This window comes from Bos indicus, chromosome X (genome assembly GCF_029378745.1).
Source record: "Bos indicus isolate NIAB-ARS_2022 breed Sahiwal x Tharparkar chromosome X, NIAB-ARS_B.indTharparkar_mat_pri_1.0, whole genome shotgun sequence".
In the NCBI taxonomy this organism is placed as follows: Eukaryota; Metazoa; Chordata; class Mammalia; order Artiodactyla; family Bovidae; genus Bos; species Bos indicus.
This window is the reverse complement of record NC_091789.1, coordinates 70,676,321-70,700,008: the sequence shown is the minus strand read 5'-3', so window position 1 is coordinate 70,700,008 and position 23,688 is coordinate 70,676,321.

Sequence of the window (23,688 nt, the reverse complement as noted above, 5' to 3'; positions counted from 1 at the left end):
CATGGAAAATAGGTGGGAAAACAATGGAAACAGTGACAGACTTTATTTTCTTGGGCTCCAAAATCACTGCAGGTGGTGAGTGCAGCCATGAAATTAAAAGATGCTTGGTCCTTGGAAGAAAAGCTATAACAAACCTAGACAGCATATTAAAAAACAGAGATCTTACTTTGCCGACAAAGTTCTGTCTTCTCAAAGCTTTGATTTTTTTCAGTAGTCATATGTGGATGTGAGAGTTAGGCTAAAAAGAAAGCTGAGAACTCAAGAATTGATTCTTTTGAACTGTAGTTTTGGAGAAGAGTCTTGAAACTCCCTGGGGCAGAAAAGAGATCCAACCAGTCCATCCTAAAGGAAATCAGTCCTGAATATCCATTGGAAGGATTGTTGCTGAAGCTGAAGCTCCAGTACTTTGGTCATCTGATGTAATGAGATGACTCATTGGAAAATACCTTGATCCTGGGAAAGACTGAAGGCAAAAGGACAAGGGGATGCCAGAGGATAAAATGTTTAGATAATGTCACTGACTCAATGGACATGAATTTGAGCAAACTCAGGGAGGTAATGGCAGACAGAGGAGTCTGGCAAGCTATAGTCCATGGGGTCACAAAGTGTTGGACACAACTTTGTAACTAGTGTCTTCCCTGATAGGTCAGTTGGTAAAGAATCTGCCTGCAATGCCAGAGACCTCAGTTCAATTCCTGGGTCGGGAAGATACCCTGGAGAAGGAATAGGCTACCCACTCCAGAGGTCTTCCCTTGTGGCTCAGCTGGTAAAGAATCAGCCTGCAATGCAGGAGACTTGGGTTTGATCCCTGGGTTGGGAAGATCCCCTAGAGAAAGAAAAGGATATCCACTCTAGTATTCTGGCCTGGAGAATTCCATGGACGCATCCATGGGGTCACAAAGAGTTGGACATGACTGAGTGACTTTCACTTCACTTCACTTTGTGACTAGTATTTATTTTAAAGTTAATATTCTTGAGCTTCCCTTGTGGTTCAGCTCGTAAAGAATTTGCCTGCAATGTGGGAAACTGAGGTTCAATCCCTGGGTTGGGAAGATTCCCTGGAGAAAGGAAATGCTACCCACTCCAGTATTCTGGTCTGGAGAATTCCACCAACTGTATTGTCCATGGGGTCACAAAGAGTAGGTCACGACTGAGTGACTTTCACTTTCATTAATATTCAGCAGGAATCTTATATATGTTATGTCAAATATTATTTGTGGAGGTATGAAAATGTCTGTCCAACTGAAAACATTTATCACTGGGTGAAAAGTCTATTGAGGCACTTATAGGCAACGTTGAAACTGTTCATCAAGAATGACTTAGTAATTGATCTTAAATACCACAGAAAAATGCTTTTCTTCTGTTATAATCCATATTGAATGTTGGCCAAATTTTTGATTATACTTTACACAAATTGTCAGTTCTAAAAGATAGACAATTTTCACAATTTTCCTCTTTTATAGTAGCTACCTGTATGCATAAGTAGGTAAATAGATATAATTGTTGCTGTTGCTGTTGTTATTTAGTCACTAAGTCATGTCTGACTCTTTGTGACCCTGTGGACTGTAGCCCACCAGACTCCTCTGTATATGGGTTTCTCTACGCAATAATACTGGAGTGGGTTGAAATTTCCTCTTCCAGTGGATCTTCTTGACCCAGACATTGAACTGGCATCTCCTGCATTGGCTAGCAGATTTGTTACCACTGAGCCACCAATAATATTAATGAAATTATCTCATTAAACAAAAGTACTATGTTTACATTTTTCTCAAAACATTTTGAAATTCAGAAGCAGTTACTACATTTCCTTCTGTTTATTATTTTCAAATTATTATTTTAATAGATAAATTATATGAATGAAATATTTAGACTCACCTTCTCTGGCCATTCTTAGAATCCTAAAAAAAATCATTACAGGAAAACTTAACCTCCCTAAAAATATTTATTTCAAAATAGTTGCTCAGAACCAAAGACATTTATTTATTCCATGACACAGTAGTCTTTTTGAGGTATATAACCTTTAAAAATCAATCAGTGAGTTCCCCATACTTATATTTTCTTTCCAGTGTGAGAAACTGATGTCTCTGGAAGTAGTTTATTTCATTATCAGATTTTAGTATAAGGTGGACTCTAAACTTGACAAAGATTCTTTCCAGGTGACAAAATGTCTGGTATGTTAATATATGTTTGGGTGGTTTGTGATCATCTAATCCACACTATAGAAACTGCCCTCCTTTTATGATTTATATCTACACTTAAACTCTTCCCATGCCGTGGAGATTTATGGAGAAACAATTCAAATGCATGAGTTTTTGGAGTCTGGTCTCATTCTGGTGATACATTCTTACCTCTAGCACAATGCATTGTATTAAAACATTGGGTAGAATTCCCTCATACGAAGGTGTTTGTTGGAACAGTTACTATTGGGAGGTGTCATGCAGAAAATCTCATTTGAATAAATAAAAAATTTTCAACATTTTACCAACACTGATGCCTTTGTAAGACTGATATATATATGGTTACATCTTGAGGCAAAGATAAATGCTCACTTCCATTCTGTCAGGTACTTTTCAAGCAGTGGCAAGAGGGTCCTGAGAATTAGAATTTAGCAAACTATGACCCATGGGCCAAATCTGTTCCATTTCCTTTTTCTGTGAACTAATAATTTTTTTTTTTACATTTGCTTATATTGGATACTTAAAAAATATGTTTGTAACATATAAGATTTATATAAAACTTAAATTTCTTGTCCATAAGTAAGTTAAACTGTTCTCATAAAATAGTCACGCTTATCGTTTATGTGTTGCTCATGGCTGATTTCACATCATAAGAGTAGTTGTGACAGAGCTCAAATGGCTTGCAAAGCTTAAAATATTTTCTATTTAGCCCTTAATGGAAAACTTTTCTAACCCCTGATATATTTCCTCCTCAAGCCCTCCTCATCATATTGCCTTACACCCAACAGTTTGTTTGCATGGATCTATATCCTCAGATAATTGCTTATAAAACTTTCTAGAATAAATGTAATCACTAATTTCACTATAAAACAAGTGGAATAGGACAATAAAAACTTTAAAGTGAAAAAAAATTCATGGTATTTCTTGCTGCAAACAGCACAGCACAGTGGTTCTTGATGAATACATTAATACATAGTTTGCAATAAAATGTCTGTAGTTTTTTCTTTATAAGATCTAGTGGTTCTAGATTTCCTGGCTTGTAATTAAAAACCAAAACCTCCTAGTGGCAATAATAGAACCAGACTTTATACATTTTAAGTAAAATTGTTGATCACAAGTGGTCAATGAAAAAACATCAATTAGAGAGGGAGATTTGTTAAACCCAAGGGCAAGAATTTCATTAAAAACAACTTGGAAAGTAGTTTAACTCCTTGATGATAACCTGCTCTCAACACACAGCATTCAAAGCAAATTCATTACTTCCCAACGTTGAAGAGAATAATTACTTTGTGCTTCTTGTTAGGTGGCTCCTCCTTCCTAAATATCATCACCCTGTTTAAAACTAATTTGGAGGAAATGTAGGCAGAGGAGATAGAGGTCTGTCTTGTTATTCTATTTCAAAATACCTAATCCTGTATTTAGGGGATGTGAGGGGCCTTCAAAATTCTTTGGAAGGTTGCAGACATGTGCCTGTCCAACACGAACTTGAAGGGACAGGTATCATACACCATGTCTCAGGAAGAGCTAAGCATTTATGTGCAGGAACCAACTAGGAAGGACACTAAGAAACCAAGAGAAATTCCAGAAAGAGAACCAGGAAATGTCTTATATAGAAATATGCACCTTCTAGTTTATATATATTTTCAAACATTCAGAATGAGAAAATGTGTGCAATCAATATGAACTAAAGCAATGCAACACTCACATACTCATTTTTTCAATCACTCTGTTATCTTCTATATAAAAACTTTTAAAAGTTATAAGCATACCTTATTTTGTTGCACTTTGCAGACATATTTTACAAAATAAATAATTGTGGCAATCCTGAATTGAGTAAGTCTATTGGTGCCATTTTATCCAATAGCTTTTGCTCACTTCATGTCTCTGTGTCATATTTTGGTAATTCTAGCAATTCTTTTTTAAATTGTCCATATATAAAACGGTTGTGAGTTACTGAAGGCTTAAATGATGGTTCAGAGTTTTTAGCAATAAAGTTTTCTAAATTAAGGTATGTACACTTTTTTAAACAAATGCTATTGTCCACTTAACAGACTACAGTATAGTCTAAACATAACTTTTATAAGCACTGGAAAACCAAAAAATAATTGTGTGACCCACTTTATTATGATATTCATTATATTGCTGTGGTCTGGATCTGGACTTGCAATATCACTGAGGTATGCCTGTATTGAATTAGACTTAATCACTGCCTCTTCATTATTCTCATAGTTTTTCACACTTAGCTTTCTTTCAACACATATGGCATTCAATATTGTACCAACTTGCTCTTAGTGACACACTTCAGCCTCTAAGGAGAGTTCAAGTCCCTTAATTCTGAATGGAAAGAGTTCTGTTGTGATATGTGGGTCAAGAACACAGATTGAACAAAGGTGTCTGACATGAAACATTTGATGAGAAAAGCAATTAGGTTCAAAGCCCTTGCTCCTGCCTGGAGTGCTCACCACAACTCTCTCCCTTTTCAGAATTTCCCTTGTCCCCTTAGCTTTTTAAAAAGTAAAACTGAAACTCCAATACTTTGGCCACCTAATGTGAAGAACTGATTCATTGGAAAATACTTTGATGCTGGGAAAACTTGAAGGCAGGAGGAGAAGGGCATGGCAGAGGATGAGATGGTTGGATGGCATCACCAACTTGATTGACATGATTTTGCGCAAGCTCTGGAAGTTGGTGATGGACAGGGAACCTGCTGTGCTGCAGTTCATGGGGTCACAGAGATTCAGACAGGACTGTGTGGCTGAACTGAACTGAACAAGAAGCAGATGAATCCAATATCATAGTTGGAGTCTTTGAATGGACAGGCCTATGTTATTAGTGAAATAGAATCAGTAAGTAATAACTTTTCAAAAAAGAAAACACCAGGATCAGATGGGTTCATAGCTGAGTTCTACCAGACATTTAATAAATTTTACTTATTCTTAACAATATCTTTCAGACATTTGAAGCAGAGGAAATACTTCCTAAGTCATTCTCTGAGGGCTTGTTTGTTTTTAGTTGCTAAGTCATGTCTGACTCTTTTGCAACCCCATGGACTATAGTCCACCAGGCTGTGGAGTGGATTGCCATTTTCTTCTCCCTGGACTGAACCCATGTCTCCTGATTGGCAGGCAGATTCTTTAACACTGAGCCACCTGGGAAGACCTTTATGAGGGCACTATTACATAAACATCAAAAGAAGGCAGGAGACCCAAATGGCAGAGGGGTACGTGGACATGCAGTACATCTCTGCCCACAGATACATCAAGAATATGCTTCCAGATACAGAGGATCTTGCAGAACAACAGCTGAGAGCAGGCAGGAGTACCTGGCAACGAGAAATGAATATATAGAACAATGCAAAACTCGGTAGGACAAAGAAAGGATAACAGAAAAGAGGAGAGTGAGTAGGACTGGATCTGCACCTAAGGAGTGGGGGAACTGAAGCAGGGATCAGATCCCCACATTGAAGTAAATGTTTGGGACAGAGGTGAAGCATTTGACGCTGTTGGAGAGTAAAGCAGCTGATCTGTGACAGTCTGAATGGAATGAGAATCACACAGAGTATCCTTGCCTTATGTACCTGAACAGAGACTAAGTTCCCTAGAAAGCATAGTGACTGGGAACTGAAACATAGAGGAATGAGAGTAATCCCAGGGCAAGGTCTGCTGTTGACTGTGGGGAGACATCCCAAGGGAATCTGAAGGAGGAGATCACAGTGGAAAATGCTTGTGAAGGAAAGCCAGGCAAACCTGGAGGCAGGGCGACAGTGCTGAGTCACACACAGGGGACTGAGCCATCTCTGTAGTCTCTCTCCTCACATGTCAGCACCAGACAGCTGAAAGACCCCAGAGAGGGTGGCCCTTTAATCACCTGACACACAAAATAACAGAGAAGGAACCCTGCCAGGGTGGGCTGTCAAATGCCTGAGGCACCAAGAAACAGAGAAATACCCCAACTAGGGGGTTGTATAAATGCCTTAATGGGCCAAGCATCAGAGAAGGACCAAAGAGACCCTCTGATTGCCAGCTGCCAGAGGTTAGGAAAAGACTCTAATAGGATCAGAGCTCTTATCACTGAGGCAGTTGGTGTCCCTGAACGCTTGGTGCCCCCAGAGTTCCCATGATGCAAGCAGCTGTGCCACATCCATGCTCAGTCCTCACTAGGCCAGAGCTGTCAGAAGCTAGAAAGAAAGAAAGTAAAGTTGCTCAGTAGTTTCCAACTCTTTGCGACCCCATGGACTGTAGCCTACCAGGCTCCTCCGTCCATGGAATTTTTCAGGCAAAAATACTGGAGTGGGTTGCCATTTCCTTCCCCAGGGTATCTTCCCAACCCAGGTCTCCTGCATTGCAGGCAGATGCTTTTACCATCTCAGGCACAAGGGAAGCCTGTCAGAAGCTAGGAAAAAACCTTAATAGCACCATACCTCCTGTAACAATTGCTGCCAGCACCCCTGGGCATCCAGCATTGCCAGGATCCTCATGATCCACGCTCCTGTGCAACCGCCTCATGTAATCCCCAATGGGACAGATCAGCCAGAGGCTAGGAAAAGCCCTAAGAGCACCATATTTACTGCTGTCCTAGCCACTGGCTCCCTTAAGCACTTGGTACTGCCAGGGGCCCTGAGATCCAAGCAGCAGAATCACCTCTACACCCAGTCCTCACTGAGGCAGACTCAAGTCCTCCAGGACAGCTTCAGGAGCAAACCCCTGTAGATGACTGACACACTGAGGTGGAGATAAAACCATAACTGAAACCCAGGGGCAGTGTGGCTAAAGAAGAAAAACGAAAGCCTTCCCACCAGTGGTAGAAGCTTCACATTAAATCCACATGATCAACTAGGCAGACTTTTGTCTATGGAATATATAAAAAGACAATGAGAGGTCCCACAAAAGAAAACACACTAGCACTGACAGATGTGGACACTAGGAGAACACACAGGCAAGAACACACAATAATAGTCTGAGCTGCCCCAACAACAGGTCCAGAGACCAGATCAGTATTGGAGGGCCTTCTAAGGAGGTGAAGTGGACCATGACTCAGAGAGAGAGAAAAGATGCTGACAGCTGATATACACAAAAAACTTTTATTATTCTTATATTTTAACTTGTTCAGTAGTTGCCTCTGGATTTTTTTTTTTCTTTTTTCCCTCCTGTTGCTGTGGTTGTTGATTTTATTACTACTATTAAATCTATTTACGATTTTGAAAATTTTTCCTTTTCTTTGTTAATCACATTTTTTGTTTCCGTTAAATAAGTCGGTCTCTACATAGCCCTTTTGTGGTTTTGAGGGTTTTTTTTTTTTTTCCTTTATAATTTTTTAAAAACATTATTATTTTTCTACATATATTCTTTTGTTTGCTTTTCTTAATCTTTTCCTGCTATAGTTATTCATATATATATATATATATATATATATATATATATATCTCCTTTATCTACATCTATTTAACTTTGCTTTTATATTCTTTCTTTTCTCTCGTTTTTTCAACATGTTATTAGTCTGCTTTGCTTTCATTTCTCATTTGGCACATGACCTTGGTATTCTTTCTAGTTTGTTCTTTAGTTAACTTTGTTTTTAACTGGTTGATATTATTTTTGTTTTCCTTTGCTCACCAGGTCAATCTTCTCTACTTTTTTTTTTTCTTTTTGGACTGTTTTGGTTTTGTGTGTATATATTCTTTATATTCTTTTTTTTTTTTTTTTTAGTATTTTGCTGATTTTGTAATTTTCATTTGTCTAGAGCTTGAATTTTATTTCTTGTTTTAGTATGCTTGTTTTAATCTCATATAATGCCATAACAAACTACCTGTGGAAAATTAGTTCCCTGGCCAGAGATTGGGCCCTGACCTTTTGGAGTTGGAGTGCAGACAACAAGACTCTAGACTGCTAGAAATTTCCTAACCCTAGGGAGTGTTAATTAGTGAGAATTCCCATGAAGACCTCCACCTATATATAAGACACATCATCACTCAACTGTTAGCAGCACCCAGGAAAGGATGAATGCCCCCAAGCAACAAATAAGACAAAAACACAGACTCAATCATCAGCTAATAGGATGACCACCTCACACAGTCCTGCCCAACAGAGGGAAAAAACACAACAACAACCACAAGTTACCTCCTCCCACCAGAGCACAAGCAGAAGTCACATGCAACAGAAGCCTACACAGACCACTAGACCAATTTTACCCACCAAGGGCAGAAAGCAAAACAAAGAAGGAATTTGGTCTTAAAGCCTGAAGAAAGGAGACCACAAACACAATAAATAAAAAAAAAGAAAAGGCAAAGACGTATTGCACAAATGAAAGAACAAACTAGAAATACACAAGACCAAAAAAAAAAAAAATTGAAGAGGAAATAGGCAAACTGTCTGGAAAAGAATTCAGAATAATGATAGTAAAATGTTTCAAAAACCTCAAAAATAGAATGGAGAAAATACAAATAGCAATCAACAGAATTAAAATAATTACTAAGAACATATAAGAAATAAAGAAAAAATAAGCAGATATGAACAACACAATTACTGAAATTACAGATACTGTATAAGGAACCAATAACAGATTAACAGAAGCAGAAGAATGAATAAGTCAGCTGGAAGATAGAAAGGTGGGAATAATTGCTGAAGAACAGAATAAAGGAAAAAGAATGAAAATAATTGAGAATAACCTCAGAGATTTCTGGAACAACTTTAAACACAACAACATTCAAGTTATTGGGATGCCAGAGGAAGAAGAGAAAAAGATGCAGTGAGAAAATTTGTGAAGTGATTATAGTTGAAGACCTCCCCAAGATAGGAAAGGAAATAGTCAATCAAGTCAAAGAATACCAGAGTCCCATAAAGGATAAAGCAAAGGAGAAACACATCGAGACACATATTAATCAAGCTAGCAGAGACTAAACACAAATAAATAATATTAAAAGAAGCAAGGGAAAAGTAACAAGTAAATAGAAGGGAAAACCCATAGAATTAACAGCTTATATTTAGCAGAAACCTTGTAGGCCAGAAGGGAATGGAAGGATATATTGAAAGAACTGAGAGAAAAAAGTCTACAACAAAGACTACACTATCCAACAGGGATCTCATTCAAAATTGATGGAAAAAACAACAGCTTTACAAAAAAAACAAAAGGTAAGAGAATTTAGTACCAACAAACCAGGTTTACAATGAATATCAAAGGGACTTATATAGGCAATAAACACAAGAGAAAGGAAAGACCTACAAAAACAAGCCTAAAACAATAAAGAAAATGCAAATAGGAACATACTTATCAATAATTATTTTAAATATAAATGGATTAAACCCTCTAACCAAAAGACACAGACTGGCTTAATGGAAAAAAAAAAAAAAAAAAACACCCAACATATGCTGTCTCCAAGAGACCCTTTTCAGACCTAGAGACACATACAGACTGAAAGTAAAAGGATGGAAAAAAGATATTCCATGCAAACGGAAAACAAAAGAAAGCTGGAGAGGCAATTCTCATTTCAGAAAAAATAAACTTTAAAACAAAAATATTACAAGAGAAAAAGAATGACACTACATAATGATCAAGGGGTCAATCTAAGAAGAAGACATAACAATTGTAAATATCTGGCATTCAGCATAGGAGTACATCAATACATAAGGAAAATACTAACAGACATAAAGGGGAAATTGACAACAACACAGTAATAGTAGGGCACATTAACACCCGAGTTACACCAATGGACAGATCATCAAAATTTAAAATTAATAAGGAAACACAATCCTTCAATGAAACATTAGACCAAATGGAACTAATTGATATCTTCAGAACTTCCCACCCAAATGCAGAAGAATACACTTTCTTCTCAGGTGAACATGGAACATTTTCCAGGATAGACAACATTTTGGGTCACAAATCAATTCTCAGGATTTTCAAAAAATTGAAATTGTATCAACCATCTTTTCTGACACAACACTATGAGACTAGATATCAATTACAGGCAAAAAAGCTGTAAAAAACACAAACACATGGATACTAAACAATAAATTTCTAAGTAATCAACATGTTATTGAAGAAATCAAAAGAGGATATCAAAAAATTCCTAGAAACAGATGACAATGAAAACATGACAACTGAAAACCTACGAGAGGCAGCAAAAGAAGTCTAAGAGGGAAGTTTATAGCAATACAATCCTAGTTCAAGAAACAAGAAAAACATTGAATAGACAACCTAACTTACACCTAAAACAACAGTATAAAGAATTTAAATTAAAAAAAAAAAACTAGTACAAGGAAAGAACTCATGAAGCTCAGAGTAGAACTAATTGAAAAAGAAGTGAAGGAAACAATAGAAAAGATGAATAAAACTAGAAGCTGGTTCTTTGAGAATATAAACAAAAATTGACAAACCATTAGCCAGACTCATCAAGAAAAAAAGGGAGAATAATTAAATCAACAAAATTAGAAATGAAAAAGAATAGGTTACAACAGACAAAGCAGAAATATAAAGGATCATGAGACTATTACAAGCAACTATAAATCAATAACAAGGACAATCTGGCAAAAATGAACAGGTGCTTAGAAAATTTCAGTCTTCCCAGACTGAACCAGGAAGCAATAGAAATTATGAACAAGACAATTACAAGCACTGAAATCAAAAGAGTGACCAAGAATCTCCCCCAAAATTAAAGCCCAGGGCCGGGGTGAATTCTATCAAACATTAGAGAATAACTAATCCTTATCCTTTGACAACTCTTCCAAATAATTGCAGAGGGAAGAACATTTCCAAACTCATTTTTGAGGCCACCATCACACTGGTATCAAAACCAGACAAAGACAACACAGAAAAAGAAAATTATAGGCCAATAGGGAGGCTTGGTATGCTGTGGTTCATGGGGTTGCAAAGAGTCGGACATGACTGAGTGTCTGAACTAAACTGATCAATATTGAACATACATGCAAAAATACTCAACAAAATTCTAGCAAATAGAATTCAGCAGCACATTAAAAATATCATACCCCATGATCAAGTCAGGTTTATCACAGGGATGCAAGGATTCATCAGTATAAGGAAATCAATCAGTGTGGTACACCATAGTTAAAATTGAAAGATGAAAACCTTATGATAATCTCAACAGATGCAGAAAAAGCTTTCCACAAAATTAAACACTGATTTATGATAAAAATCTTCAAAAATCGGCATAGAGGGAACAAACCTCAACATAATAAAGGACACAGATGATAAACACTGAAAACATTATTTTCTTTTTTTTTTTCTTCCAATTTTATTTTATTTTTAAACTTTACATAATTGTATTAGTTTTGCCAAATATGAAAATGAATCCACCACAGGTATACATGTGTTCCCCATCCCGAACCCTCCTCCCTCCTCCCTCCCCATACCATCCCTCTGGGCCGTCCCAGTGCACCAGCCCCAATTTCATTTTCTGTGGTGAAGAATAGAAAGTATTCCAAGATCAGGAACAAGAAAGGATGCCCAATCTCACCACTATTAGTCAAAATAGTTTTGGATAAGTTAGCTATGGCAATCAGAGATGAAAAATAAATAAAAGGAATCCAAATAGAAAAGGAATAAATAAAACTCCCACTGTTTGTCAAATGACATGATATTGTACATAGAAAAGCCTAAAGATACCATCAAAAAATTAATAGAGGTAATCCACGAATTTAGAAAAGCGACAGGATACAAAATAAATAAACAGAAATCAATTGCATTCCTATACACTAACAGTGAAATATCAGAAAGACAAATTAAGGAATCAATCCCATTTACCATTGCAATAAAAAGAATGAAATACCTAGGGATATACCTATTTAAGGAGAAAAAAAAAAGCTGTATATAGAAAACTATATGACACTGCTAAATTAAATCAAAGACAACATAAACAGATGGAGAGATATTCCATATTCCTGTGTTGAAAGAATCAATATTGTTAAAATAACTATATCACTAAATGTAAACTACAGGTTCAGTGCAACCCCTATCAATTACAAATGGCATTTTCCACAGAAATAGAACAAAAAATCACAATTCATATGGTAACACAAAGACCCCAAATAGCCAAAGCAGTCTTGAGAAAGAATGAGCTGGAGGAATCAACCTTCCTGATTTCAGATTATACTACAAAGCTATAGCCATCAAGAAGGCATGGTAATGGCACACACACACACACACACACACACACACACACACAAAACAGAGACCAATGAAACAAGATAGAAAGCCCAGGGATAAACCCACACACCTATAGATACCTTATTTTTGACAAAGGAAACAGTAATATACAATGGGGCAAAGAGTCTTTCAATAAATGATGCTGGGAAAACTGGACAGCTATATGTAAAAGAATGAAATTAGAACACTTCCAAACACCATACAAAGACAAGCTCACAATAGATTAAAGACCTAAATGTAAGGTAGAAACTGTAAAACTCCTACAAGAAAACATAGCAGAACACTGTATGACATAAATCAAAGCAAGATCCTCTATGATTTACCTCCTAGAGTAATGGAAATAAAACAAAAATATAAAAGTGAAATCTAATTAAATTTAAAATGTTTTTCACAACAAAAGAAACTATAAACAAGGTGAAAATACAACCCTCAGAATTGGAAAACATAATAGTAAATGAAACAACTGACAAAGGATTAATTTCAAAAATATACAAGCAGCTCATACAAATCAATACCAATAAAACAAACAACCCAATCAAAAATTGGCCAAAAAAAATCTAAACATTTCTCCAAAGAAGACATGCAGATGGCTAGCAAAAACATGAAAAGATTCTCAACACTGCTCATTATTAGAGAAATGCAAAGCAAATCTACAATGAGATATAACCTCACATTGGTCAGAATGACCATCATCAAAAAATCTACAAACAATAAATTCTGGAGAGGGTGTGGAGAAAAGGGAACCCTCTTGCACTGTTGGTGGTAATGCAGTTGATGCTACTCTGAAGAGAAGTATGAGATTCCTTAAAAACTAGGAATAAATCCAACACAAGGCCCAGCAATCCCACTACTGACAGGTTACCCTTATGAGCCATAAATGACGCCAGGATTCTTGGCCTCCAGAGGAGAGGAATTCTATCCGGGACCAATGACAAGGCTTGATCTCCCAGAGCTTTCGTGTAATAAAGTTTTAATAAGTGTAAAAGAGATAGAGAAATCTTCTGACATAGACATCAGAAGGGGGCAGAAAGAGTGCCTCCTTGCTACTTTACAGCAAGAAGTTATATACCTATTAGCAAGCTGCTAATTAGAGAAAGGAATGCCTCAAAACTGAGAGAATGGCACCAGGCCCCTCACCCACAACATGCATTTTCAGATAGCGTTGGCAAAAGGTGAGTCATCCCGGGCTAAAAAACAATTGCTATGAAACTTGAAGAAAGGCACGTTTCTGAGCAAATACATAGTTTCATTAATATAGCTTAAGAGAACACTTCCATGAGTAAAACATAATGGTTTGTTGAGCTGTTATCAGTTCTGAGTATTAGGTGGAACTAACGTGAGATGGGAATATCAGACCACCTGACCTGCCTCTTGAGAAATCTATATGCAGGTCAGGAAGCAACAGTTAGAACTGGACATGGAACAACAGACTGGTTCCAAATAGGAAAAGGAGTTCGTCAAGGCTGTATATTGTCACCCTGCTTATTTAACTTACATGCAGAGTACATCATGAGAAACGCTAGGCTGGAAGAAGCACAAGCTGGAATCAAGATTGCCAGGAGAAATATCAATAAACACAGATATGCAAATGACACCACTCTTATGGCAGAAAGTGAAGAAGAACTAAAAAGCCTCTTGATGAAAGTGAAAGAGGAGAGTGAAAAAGTTGGCTTAAAGCTCAACATTCAGAAAACTAAGACCATGGCATCTGGTCCCATCACTTCATGGGAAATAGATGGGGAAACAGTGGAAACAGTGTCAGACTTTATTTTTTTGGGCTCCAAAGTCACTGCAGATGGTGACTGCAGCCATGAAATTAAAAGATGCTTACTCCTTGGAAGGAAAGTTATGACCAACCTAGATAGCATATAGAAAAGCAGAGACATTACTTTGCCAACAAAGGTCAGTCTAGTCAAGGCTATGGTTTTTCCAGAGGTCATGTATGGATGTGAGAGTTGAACTGAAGAAAGCTGAGCACCGAAGAATTGATGCTTAAAATTTAAAAAAAAAAGAAAGAAAGAAAGAATTGATGCTTTTGAACTGTGGTGTTGGAGAAGACTCTTGAGAGTCCCTTGGACTGCAAGGAGATCCAACCAGTCCATTCTGAAGGAGATTAGCCCTGGGATTTCTTTGGAAGGAATGATGATAAAGCTGAAACTCCAGTACTTTGGCCACCTTATGTGAAGAATTGATTCATTGGAAAAGACTCTGATGCTGGGAGGGATTGGGGGCAGGAGGAGAAGGGGACGACAGAGGATGAGATGGCTGGATGGCATCACTGACTCGATGGACGTGAGTCTGGGTGAACTCCGGGAGTTGGTGATAGACAGGGAGGCCTGGCACGCTGCGATTCATGGGGTCACAAAGAGTCGGACACGACTGAGCAACTGAACTTTACTAAACTGACTTGAACAAAGACAGAGTCTAAAGTAAATACATAGATCATTAGCATAGCTTAAGAAAAATATTTCCATAAGAAAAATGCATTGGTTAGCTCAAGGTTTGAGAAAAGTTAAGTTCAGGTGGAACCAGATGTCGTTACAGCAACACAGAATTTTAAAAGAAGCCTCCTTTTAATTTTGTATACAGAAAGAGAAAAAAGTCTCACACTTGTAGTTTGTTTCCTCCTTCCACTTAAGAAAGAGATTTAAAAACGTGTGACACTTGCAGCCTATTTCCTCAGTTTGGGGACCCCTAGGTTTCTTGCCTGTTTCCCTCTCACTACTAGGCATAAACTATGAGGGAGCCAAAACTGTGAAAGACACATGTTTTTGCAATGTTTATTGCAAAAATGTTTATTGCAATATCCCAATTTTTATTGCAACTCTATTCACAATATCTAGAACATGGAAGCAACCTAGGTGTCCACTGACAGATGAATGGATAAAGAAGCTGTTGTACATGTATACAATGGAAAATTAATCAGCCACAAAAGAAGGTATTTGAGTCAGTCTTAATGAGGTTGATGAACGTAGAGCCTATTATACACAGTGAAATTAGTCAGAAAGATTAAAAAAATAATTATCATATACTATGATATTATATTTATCATATAAAATATAATTAAATATATAAAATAATTATCCCCAGTGGTTCAGAGCATAAAGAATCTGCCTGAAGTTCAGGAGACCCACAATTGATCCCTGGGTCAGAAAGATCCGTTGTAGAAGGGAATGACAACCCTCTCCAGTATTCTTGCCTGGAGAATTTCATGGACAGAAGAGCCTGGCAGGCTACAGTCCTTGGGGTCACAGAGTCAGACACAACTAAGCGACTAACACTTTCACTTCACTTTCAATACATATATATGGAATCTAGAAAAATGGTATTGATGAACTTGTTTGCAGAGCAGCAATGGAGACACAGACATTGAAAACAGACTTATGGTCACGGTTAATGGTGGGAAGAAGGAGAGGGTGAGAGGTATGGAGAGAGTTACATGGAGACATAAATTACCATGTGTAAACTAGATAGATGATGGGAATTTGCTATATGACTCAAGGAACTCAAACCAGGGCTCACTGACAACCTGGAGAGTGGGATGGGGAGGGAGGAGGGAGCGATGTTCAAGTGGGAGGGGACATGGGTAAACCTATGCCTGATTCATGTTGATATTTGCTAGAAATGAACACAATACTGTAAAGCAATTATATTTCAGTTAAAAATAAGTCAATTAAAACAAAAGGAAGAAACTTTACAAGAAAAGGAAACCTCAGACTGATATCTCTCATAAAGTTAGATGCAAAAATCCTCAACAATGTATTTGCTAATTAAATCCAAAAAATACATAAAAATAATTATATACCAATGTAAAGCAGTATTTATCCCTAAAATCAAAGGCTGGTTTAACATTCAAAAAGAAACTATCACATTAACAGGCTAAACAAAAGAAAAATCATGTAATTATATCAATGTGAAAGTTGCTCAGTCGTGTCTGACTCTTGGCCAAAATACAGGAGTAGGTAGTGATTCCCTTCTCCAGGGGATCTTCCCAGTCTAGGGATCAAACCCAGGTCTCCTGCATTTCAGGTGGATTCTTTACCAGCTGAGCCACGAAGGAAGCCCTATTATATCAATAGATGTAGAAAAAGCATTTGACACATTCCAACACCCATTTATGATAAAATTAAACACCTTCAGTAAGCCAGGATATAGGGGAAACTTTTTCAACTTTTTAAAGCTTGTCAACAAAACCTGAAGCTAACCACATACATAAATAGTGAAAAAGTTGAATCTTTCCTATTAAGATCAGGTACACGGCAACACTTATCAGCATTATATTAGAAGTCCTTGCTAATGCAATAAGATAAGGAAAGGAAATAAATATTATACAGAATGAAAAGGAATATTTAAAACTATTTGTATTATTATGTGACAGGATCATCTAAACAGAAAAATCTTAAATAAATTGCAAAATATTCCTGGAGCTAATAATCAATTATAGCAAGGTGACATAATATAACATTAATATACACAATTTATTTCCAAAATCCCAACAATGAACAAGTGGAATTTGAGATTGAAAACACAGTATCATTTATTCTACCTCCCCCCAAAATAAAATATTTATGTAAAAACCTAACATAATATAAACATGATCTATGAGGAAATCTTTAATATTCTGATAAAGAAAATCAAAGATAAAAAAAAAAACAAATTAGAGATTTTCCATGTTCATGGACAGGAAGACTCAATATTGTCAAAATACTATTTCCACACTTCACCTATAGATTCAATGCAAACTCAATCAAAACCATGGTAAATTCTTTTATGGATATTGAAAAACTCATGTGCTGGGAGCCACCATGGGAGATCCCACCCATGACAAAGGTCATGTGGAGGAGGCCTGACAGGCAAAGGTGGATCAGGCCTTGAGGGACCCCCTGAATCTGCTCGAGCATCTACCCCAAAACCAGAATCTGTCTGTCTTACTATTTTGTGTCTTTCACCAACTCTTCTGACATTAACAGGGGGCTATCCCCGACCACCTTTCTCTGGAAAAAATCAACTAAGGGCTTTAGTTAATGGCCATGATAGGAGTGTTTCAATTCAAACCCCTCTGTTGGTTTTCTAGCTTTCCTGACATGTTTATCCATGCTCTTGCAATTAACACACATGATTGTTCACAACTCCCCAACCTTGAAAGGCATGGGAAGCCAAAACATTCTAAAAGTCCTAATGAGCATAGAGTCCTTTAAGGGATGAAACATTATTAGAATAGATAGTACTGGTAAAGGGCTTCATTATTGGGCCAATGCTTGCTGCCAAGTTCCCATACCCCTTATCCATTGTGCACCTGGGAGTGCATTAGTTAACATAGTTGGAATGTAAGAAAAACAAGTAGCAGCCTTGGAATTAACCATATCAGACCTTTGAGCTAATTGGTTCTTTCTTTGTTGTGACCCACTGCACCTTTGCTCTGTGAGAATGTAACTCTGTTCAGTACTTTCTGAGGCTGGGAGAAATAAAGAAGAAACACCAAATAAGTTTTCTGGCTGAGCAGCCTTTATCAAATAAGTGTCATAAAATGTCCACAGGCCTCAAAGTCCAGAAGATATTGTACACAACATTGTTTATGGGAAAGGTGTTCAGAAAAAATCCTGGTTTTGATAAACAGATGTAATGTTTGGGCTGACTCTGCATGACTTTGCATCTTTCATTTCCCTCTTGTACAAGTCAAGGTATAAAAGTTCCTTTTGAAAATAAAGTTATGGGCCTCACTCACCAAAGCTTGGTCTCCCCATGTCGTTCTTTTTTCCTTTTCCCTCCTTTTCTCCCTTTTCCCTCCTTTTCTCTCTCTGTTCTTCTTTCAGGATGACTCCTTGAAACACAGGAGCTTTATTGGCTTTCTGTGTTTATCAAGGAAGATCAAGCCCTGCTCTCCGCTTTGCTATCCTTATTACCTAGGCCGTCATCCTGGGGGTACCCCTGGATCCTGTTAGGGCTGGACCCTGGCACTTATGCTAAAATTTATATGGACAGGAAAAAACTCAGAATAGACAACTCCATATTGAAGAAGAACTATGTTTTTACTACCTAGCTTCAAGTCCCACTATAAAGCTATAGTAATCAAGGCAATGCAAAAAACAAAATTGTTGTCTAAGGGTGCCTTACAAACAGCTGAGAAAAGAAGAGAAGCTAAAGGCAAAGGAGAAAAGTAAAGATATACACATTTGAATGCAGAGTTCCAAAGAATAGAGAGGAGAGATAAGAAAGCCTTCTGCAGTGATCAATACAAAGAAATAGAGGAAAACAATAGAGTGGGGAAAACCAGAAATCTCTTCAGGAAAATTAGAGATATCAAGGGCATATTTCATGCAAAGATGGGCACAATAAAGGACAGAAATGGTATGGACTTAACAGAAGCAGAGGATATTAAGAAGAGGTGGCAAGAATACACAGAAGAACTATACAAAAAAGATCTTCATGACCCATATAACAATGAGGGTGTGATCACCCACCTAGAGCCAGACATCCTGGAATGCAAAGCCAAGTGGGCCTTAGGAAGCATCACTACAAAAAAAGCTAGGAGAGGTAAAGGAATTCCAGTTGAGCTATTTCAAATACTAAAAGACGGTGCTGGAAAGGGCTGCACTCAAATTGCAACCAAATTTGGAAAACTCAGCGGTGGCTACAGGACTGGAAAAGGTCAGTTTCCATTCCAATCCCAAAGAAGGGCAATGCCAAAGAATGTGCAAATACCCCCACAATTGCACTAATTTCACAGGCTAGCAAAGTAATGCTCAAAATTCCCCAATACAGGCTTCAACAGTACATGAACCAACAGCTTCCAGATGCTCAAGCTGGATTTAGAAAAGGCAGAGGAACCAGAGATCAAATTGTCAACATCCGTTTGATCATCAAAAAATCAAGAGAATTCCAGAAAAACATCTACTTCTGCTTTATTGACTATGCCGAAGCTTTTGACTTTGTGGATCACAATAAACTGTGGAAAATTCTTAAAGGTAGGATTACCAGACTGCCTTACCTGCCTCCTAAGAAATCTATATGGTAGTCAAGAAGCAATAGTTATAAATGTACATAGAAGAACAGATTGGTTGCAAATTGGGAAAGGAGTACATCAAGGCTGCATATTGTCATCTTGCTTATTTAACTTAAATGTAGAGTACATCATGCGAAATGCCAGGCTCGATAAAGCACAAGCTGGAATCAAGACTGTTGGGAGAAATATCAATAATGGCAGATATGGTGATGACACCACCCTTATGGCAGAAAATGAAGAACAACTAAAGAGCCTCTTGATGAAAGTGCAATAGTAGAGTGGAAGAAGTTGGCTTAATACTCAACATTCAGAAAACTAAGATCATGACATCCAGTTTCATCACTTCATGGCAAATAGATGGGTAAACAATGGAAACAGTGAGAGACTTTATATTCTTGGGCTCCAAAATCACTGTGGATGGTGACTGCAACCATGAAATTAAGAGATGCTTGGCCCTTGGAAGAAAAGCTATAACTAGACAGCATATTAAAAAGCAGATACATTACTTTGTCAGCAAAGATTCATCTAGTCAAAGCTATGGTTTTTCCAGTAGTCATGTATGGATGTGAGAGAGTTGGGCTATAAAGAAAACTGGGCACTAAATAATTGATGCTTTTGAACTGTGGTGTTGGAGAAGACTCTTGAGAGTCTTGGATCCAGCAGATCCAACCAGTAAATTCTAAAGGAAATCAGTACTGAATATTCATTGGAAGGACTGATGCTGAAGCTGAAATGCCAATACTTTGGCCACCTGATGTGAAGAACTCAGTCATTGAAAAAGACCCTGATGCTGCAAAAGACTGAAAAAGGAAGAAGAAGGGGAAAACAGAGGATGAGATGGTTGGACGGCATCACCAACTCAATGGACATGAGTTTCAGTAAGCTCTTGGAGCTGGTGATGGACAGGGAACCCTGGCGTGCTGCAGTCCATGGGATCACAAAGAGTCAGACATAACTGAGCGGCTGAACGCACTTTTTGAATCAATACAATGTGGAATTCATGAAAGGATAGACCAGAGGAACAGGTAGATCTGTCAGGACTAATTCCTTATACAATTACTAACTTATCTTTGACAAAGGAGTAAAGGCAATACAATGGAGCAAAGATAGTTGCTTTAACAAATGGTGTTGAACAAGTAGACGTCGCCATGCAAAAAAAAAAAAAAAAAAGGACATAGACCCCTCAGACTTAACAAAAATTAAAATACATCATAGCCCTAAATGTAAAATGCAAAATGACACAAATTCTAGAAGATAACATAGGATAAAACGTAGACATTTAGTGTGGTGATGCCTTTTTAGATACAACCTCAAAGACACAATCCATGATACAATTAATTGGTGAAGTGTACTCTATTAAAATTAAAGACTTTTGCTCTATGATAGACAATACAAAGAGAATGAAAAGAAAGGCAACAGGGGAGCAGAGGAGTAGGAGGATGTGGAATTCATCTCTCCCCAATACATCTACAAATGGAACAAATCTCACAGAGCACTGACTGAACACTAACAAAGGTCATTAGACACCTTAGTGAAGTTGCTCAGATCAGATCAAATCAGTCGCTCAGTCGTGCCCAACTCTTTTCGACCCCATGAATCGCAGCACACCAGGCCTCCCTGTCCATCACTAACTCCCAGAGTTCATTGAGACTCACGTCCATCGAGTCAGTGATGCCATCCAGCCATCTCATCCTCTGTCGTCCCCTTCTCCTCCTGCCCCCAATCCCTCCCAGCATCAGAGTCTTTTCCAATGAATCAACTCTTCACATGAGGTGGCCAAAGTACTGGAGTTTCAGCTTTATCATCATTCCTTCCAAAGAAATCCCAGGGCTAATCTCCTTCAGAATGGACTGGTTGGATCTCCTTGCAGTCCAAGGGACTCTCAAGAGTCTTCTCCAACACCACAGTTCAAAAGCATCAATACTTCAGCACTCAGCCTTCTTCACAGTCCAACTCTCACATCCACACATGACCACAGGAAAAACCATAGCCTTGACTAGACGAAACTTCATTGGCAAAGTAATGTCTCTGCTTTTGAATATGCTATCTAGGCTGGTCATAACTTTCCTTCCAAGGAGTAAGCGTCTTTTAATTTCATGGCTGCAGTCACCATCTGTAGTGATTTTGGAGCCCAGAAAAATAAAGTCTGACACTGTTTCCACTGTTTCCCCATCTATTTCCCATGAAGTGGTGGGACCGGATGCCATGATCTTCGTTTTCTGAATGTTGAGCTTTAAGCCAACTTTTTCAGTCTCCACTTTCATCAAGAGGCTTTTTAGTTCCTCTTCAATTTCTTCCATAAGGGTGGTGTCATCTGCATATCTGTGTTTATTGATATTTCTCCTGGCAATCTTGATTCCAGCTTGTGTTTCTTCCAGTCCAGCGTTTCTCATGATGTACTCTGCATATAAGTTAAATAAGCAGGGTGACAATATACAGCCTCAACGAACTCCTTTTCCTATTTGGAACCAGTCTGTTGTTCCATGTCCAGTTCTAACTGTTGCTTCCTGAAGTTGTTCAGTCTTAACCAACTCTTTGCCACCCCATGGACGGTGGCTACCAAGCTCCTCCGTTTATGAGATTTTTCCAGGCAAGTGTACCAGAGTTGATTGCCATTTCCTTCTCCAGGGGATCTTCCTGACCACGGGATCGAACCCAGGTCTCCCACATACAGGCAGACGTTTTACTCTGTGAGTCACCAGAGAAGCCTTAAAGGACAAGAAAGATCTCCCCAGAAAAAGGTAGGATGAAAGAAAGAATAAAGGACAGGAAGCGTCCCCTGGGAAGGTAGCAGCTGCAGGAGAGGAAAGATTCCTGCATCCAGTGAAGCCCTGAAAACTGTAGAGAGAACTGGGAGAGAAGGGGACGTTCAAGGGCTATCAGAGGACAGTTCACTAACTGATCTGTGTCAGGCAGGACAGAGTGAGACCTACAAAGATGATTTGAACACAGCCTTGCATGCAACAATCTGAGACCTTTGTCTGTCAGAGCATAAGGGGACTTTGTACTGGACAGTGGGATTTGAAGAGTATACTTTTGAAGAGAACTGCCATTGGCTGTGAGGAGACAGCCTGAGGGGATGGAAGCAAAGAAATCTGTACCTGTAAATGAGTGTAGAGGAAACTCAGGCCTTCATAGAAGTGAAGTGCCAGTGTTTAGTGATGCACAAGGGATGAGGCTGATAATGTAGCCTGTCTCCACACACTCCAACCCCCTGCATCCTTGGGCACTAGGAAGGGCTCCTGCTGGAGCCAGCTCTCTTGCAACCATGGTAGTCTGCTCCCCCTATGTGCCCCATTCCCTGTGTGACACATATATGTGCTCTGGGGCAGCCTTAGGATCAGACCCCTGTAGGTGGCCCACATGCAGAAGTGAGACTGAAACCACAGATGAGCCCCCAGGGCTCCTGTCACTAAGAAAGAAAAGCAGAACTCGCTCCTCATAGCTAAACAAATCATTAATTGACACTCTGGCAACCAACTTTGTAAAGTTAGCACCAACAGTACATCTCAATGGACAAAGAGTGTTCCTTCAAATAAGATAGGTCTAGTTTTAGCAGCTGTAGACTTTGTGCACACATAAACGTGAGAGTAGGGCCAGGAAAGAATATAAGTTTCCCCACAGCAGCCACAGTGGATATATATCCATGATTATTGTAATCATGGGGCCTAATTTCAGTGGCTTGATGAAAACAACATCTGAGAGACACCAGGGCCAATTTCCAGAATACCCACATTTAAGGTGGAACTTATACCAGTACCAATGGCAGTGTGATCTGAGAGCTTGCACAACAGGTGAAAGGTGACACAAGAGAGCACATGCACAAGTGAACAGTTCCAGAGGAGGAATACTCAGTAGCTTCTCTCAGTAGGAGAAAAAAGAAATGAGTACAAAGAGACCTTTGAGACAAGACAACATTAAAAACACCAATATTTGCATTATATGGGACCTACAAAAAGAAGAGAGAGAGAGAGAAAGAGCCTGAGAAAATATCTGAAGATATAGCTGAAAATTTCCCTTACATGAGAAAGAAAACACTTAATCAGGTCCAAGAAGCACAGAGAATCCCATACAGGTTGAATCCAAAGAGGAACAAGCTGAGACACATGTTAATAAAACTGGAAAATATTAAAGACGAAGAAAAAAATATTAAAAGTAACAAGGGAAAAGTGAGAAACAACATACAAGGGAATCCCCATGAGAGTATCATCTGATTTTTCACCAGAAACTCTGCAGGCCACAAGGGAGTGGCACTATATATTTCAAGTGATGAAAGGGACAAACCAACAATCCAGAACACTCTACACAGCAAGGCTCTCAATCAGATTTGGTGAAGAATTTAATGCTTTACAG